Below are 4,757 nucleotides of genomic sequence, written 5' to 3'. Positions count from 1 at the left end.
GTTTTTAAATCCTCTCAGACGTAAATAGAGAAGCTGGCACCTGTTTCCTCCCATCTCGCCTAAACATTTCTCTTGTCTGTCTCAAAAACATTTTTCTGTCTGTTCCAAAACATCTTACTGTTTTTCTGACTTCTAGTGACCTCTTACGTCACTAAAACCACACCCCTGATTGGCTCTTTCAGCCAATCAGGACTTCCCAAATGAACCGGAAACAGAACTCTTTAAATGTCGACACTTCCTAGTTCCAAGCAGTGCAGTTCAGTTCGGAGAGCAGAACCGAACAGAAAAGTTGCTGGAGAGAACAAGAAGTTCCAGACATGATCCGAAGTTCTTCCGAGTCTCGTGGGGATTATGGAATCTTCCACATCTGAGTGGAACCTCTGACGGACTCACAGCTCATGTGAGTCCACCCGTGAGGTGAGCGTGCTGTTGAACGAAGTACCGTCACTACTCCGGACGGTTCTCTGCTATCCTACGGAGACGCTGGAAAGGTAGCGTTAAATGGAACTCCGTATCAGTGGAGACATCTTCTACAAGGTAACGAGTCCCTCACTACCTAAGCGTACCGAGGTGGAGCTGGGTTCGGATGGAGGGTGCCGTTCTTCGTCGACACATTTTCCCTCACACATATTTTCTCTCCATTTAAACTCCCTCATTTCCCATCTTTAAAACTCTTCTACCTTGCCAGTAAATCATCCAGATATTTTCATAAATGTCTGTTGTAATTAGTTAAGCTGTGTTATTGCGTTCAATCAGAATAATCACGTGTACAAGGTTTGATGTTAAATTTTGATTCTGTTAATAAATGACCACATTCATTTTGATGGGTCAAAGAAAATTTACGTCTCACGTCACTGATTAAACCATCTCCCACACAGTATCTCTGTCACATATCTGTCAAGTAGCTCGAAAAAGACAGAACCCGTTTAAATTAAGTATAATATCAGGTACTTGAACTAGTCCAGATATTATAACGTGTAGTGGAGCTCCGAAGCTAAACGAAGCTAACCGACCTATCTCACTACATTCTGGTAGCCGGTACAGGTCTCTAAAGAGCTCCTCGTGACCCGATATCCGCCATTTGGACATATCGTGGCCGTACGAATGTTTGAAGAGGCGTGAGTTAAATGTGACGGAGTCTGTGTTAATACGTGAACTGAGTGTTGGCATGAAAAGTGCAGCTTTCTAATCTATCAGCTGTGTGGTATTAAGAGAGCTGGAAGTTAAGTCAATGTGTTTCATTTTAAAGCTGAAATGGTACATCTGTTATCTGTGAGCTAATAAGCTGTGGGGGATAAAAGACATGTCCTGATCAAAAATAACACCAAGATTTTTAACATTAGAGCTGGAGGACAGATTAGTGCATCTAAGGAGGGAGAAAGACTGAAACATTAATTCCTAAGGTGCTCAGGTCCAAAAACCAAAACCTCAGTCTTGTCTGTTCAACAGCAGAAAATTAAGGGTCATCCATTTGTAGTGGTCATCCAGGGTAGTGACAGAAACAATTAAATTATGAATCCAAGAGGTTGAAGTGAGTTTCCTCTGCAGGGTAGCTGGACTTTCCCTTAGAGACAGGGTGAGAAGTTCAGTTATCAGGAGAGACTCGGAGTAGAACCGCTGCTCCTCCACATTGAGAGGAGCCAGTTGAGGTGGTTTGGGCATCGGTTAAGGATGCTCCCTGAACGCCTCCCTAGGGAGGTGCTTCAGGCATGTGCGACAGGAAGGAGACCTTGGGTAAGACCCAGGACACTCTGGAGAGACTTTGTCTCTCAGTTGGCCTGAGAACACTTTGGAGTCCTCCCAGAAGAGCTGGAAGAGGCTGTGGACAGAGATCTCTGGATCTCTCTGCTCAAATTGCTGCCCCCGAGACCTGACTCCGGAACCAGCAGAAGATAATGGATGTTATTGTTTATTTATTGTTATTGTTTGTTATTGTTATTGTTATTGGTATTTTTTTTTTTTTTCTTTTACATTTTTCTTAGTTTTGAATAGATAATGAGTGGATTTACCTTTTACAACCTGATGTTATTCATATAGTTTTTGATTATTTCTTCACTAATAAACATTTAATGAAAATAAAATGTATATATCCTGATGCTGCTCAATAATCCAGGTAGAAAATCCAAAAAAGTTCAATCTGGTCCTCTGGACATTCAAAAAAAACAAAAAAAACCAAAGCAAAACAACAAAAAAATGTAGAAACGTTTCGTCTCTCATCCGAGAGACTTCCTCAGTCTGAGGAATACATTACGGCAAAGACTGGTTCATCCCACAGATCCAGTCCCCCGGCACAAACAGAGTAATATTGTGTATGTTGTTCAGTGTCAGGAGGGTGATCAGTCTTACATCAGGGAAACAAAACAGCCACTGGCCAAAAGGATGGACCAGCACAGAAGATCAACATCATCAGGCCAGGACTCTGCGGTCTACACTCATCTCCAGGTCAGAGGTCACTCTTTCAGGGATGAAGATGTTCACATCCTGGACAGAGAGGAACGATGGTTTGAGAGAGGAGTAAAGGAGGCCATCTTTGTGAAAAGAAATCGTCCATCATTAAACAGGGGCGGAGCCTCCAGGTTCAACTGTCCCCCTCTTACAATGCTGTGATTGCTAGTATCACTCAGCCCTCTGTGAACAGTAAACAGCCATCAGTGTGCTAATGATCCATTGTTAGGCTGATGGTCCTTCTTGAGCATGTGATCAGCTGGTTCTGGTTGTCAGCAGCAAACTGGTTGATCCACTCTGAGACGGTGCTATTTAAGAGACTGAGCTGAATACAGCTCCTCAGACTGAGGAAGTCCTCAGGATGAGAGACGAAATGTTTCTATATATTTTTGCTTTGTTTTGTTTTTTGTTTTTTTTGAATGTCCAGAGGACCAGATTTAACTTTTTAAAATGTATATATTTTTTCTACATTAATAAAAAAATTGTTTTGATTGACACATAACACTTTGTTTCTGTTGACACAGGTAATACTCGCACAGACAGGAAGCTGTGGTACAAGCAGTCAGTCACAAAGCTCAGTGCCGGGGGGTGGGGGACAGTCCAGTTACAGGGGGCTCTCAGATATCAAGTCTGGTTCTGGCTTGCTCTGTGTGGGAATGCCAGATGAGCTTATCCTCGGACAGTGTGCCATAAAACAGCTCTGCCTACTAATGTTAAACCTGTCAGGGACCTTTGAACCTAGCACGGCATTTGAAGCCTTTGACTTCACCGTTGTGATGACTCTTAGACAGTCAAGTCAACAACAAGGCATCACCTGACAGTATTTTGGCTGAGGATTATTTTCACTCAGCACGAAGGGAAAACATGAACAGGAAGAGAGAAATACGAAGCTCGTGTTGTGACCCTGGATGTGACTGTACTGTTGGACAAAAAATATTGCTTTAGTATCGCTGCTTGTGAAAGTCTGCTGAAAGCATGAGCTGATGATGTTATTTCATGATCACCCACAGACCCACCATCACAGAGCTGTTTGAGAAGTAAAGGCCCAGCATTCCTTGAGCGACTTCTCAAAGCCTGCCGCCTCCTAAGTTACATTTGGTACAATCTCATTCTTCTCATGTTTTGACTAAACTTCAATCACAGCAAATATGAGCTCACTATCTGTAAAACTGTCTCATCTCCTGAACTTAATCTGTTGTTGATGTACACCAAATTATTATTTCCTGAAAGTTTCAGCATAATAATTTAAGCTATTTTACTAATATTCAGAGAGTTAACTCCAATAATTATTGGCAACATTTTAAATAAAGAGCTTCCTCAGTATGTTAGTTCTCATATTATGTGTTTTGAGTGACTCTCAGCTACTACCTCCCCAAATATTAGGTCAGTACCTGTAAAATAAACTGAGTTATAGCCCGCTCTTGTTTTAAAGGTCAGCTGGCTGAAGCAGTTATCAGAATCAGAATAAACTTTATTATCATTGCACCTACTGTAGATACAATGAGAACATGTACGTACAGTCATCCGAAAGATGGACGGAGTGCACAAAGCTGCTGCTATAAAAAGTGTGGCCTCTTATTCTTATTCAGAATAATATTTTGCTTAGATGAGAAAAGGAAAGAAAACATGAGGAGAGACTGTATACAAAAAGATCTCTCACGCCGTGTCCTAGACAGGGCACAATTTGAGGCATCAAAAAAACCTACCACAGCAAAGCAACATAAACAGACATTATACATGAACATATAGGCCGTGAAGACATTTAATTTTTAAGGGAAAGTCGTAGCATAGTCCAGAGCCCCACCTCAGCCATTGACCAGGTAAGAGGTGACATTCATCTTCAGCTCAGATGAGGTTACCATACCATACCATTTAGAGAGCACTTAAAACAGCTACAAGGCCAACCAAAGTGCTGTACAGACAGAACAACAGACAACACACGAAGCAAAATACAAAATGAGGTAAATCAGAATATAGACAAAAAATCGATGCAGATAATAAATATGATGACAAACCAGTGTGGAGCATACAGGATCAAAACACAGATCATCTGGTGTTGAAAGCTACTGAATAGTTGTGAGTTTTTAAACAGGATTTGAAAACCGAGAGGGAGGGGGACTGTCTGACAAGCAGAGGTAACTCGTTCCAAAGTCTTGGTCCTGCTACAGAGAAGGCCCTGTCACCTCTGCACTTAAGATGAGTTCCTGGAACTGTGAGGAGCAACTGGTCTGCTGACCTCAGGGAGCATGGTGGGACATACGGTTGTAGCAAATCAGAGAGATGGGGGGGGGGGACTGTTCAGTGGTTTGTAG

This window comes from Nematolebias whitei, chromosome 12 (assembly GCF_014905685.2).
Source record: "Nematolebias whitei isolate Nwh7 chromosome 12, NemWhi1, whole genome shotgun sequence".
NCBI lineage: Eukaryota > Metazoa > Chordata > Actinopteri > Cyprinodontiformes > Rivulidae > Nematolebias > Nematolebias whitei.
Note: the sequence above shows the minus strand (reverse complement) of the source record.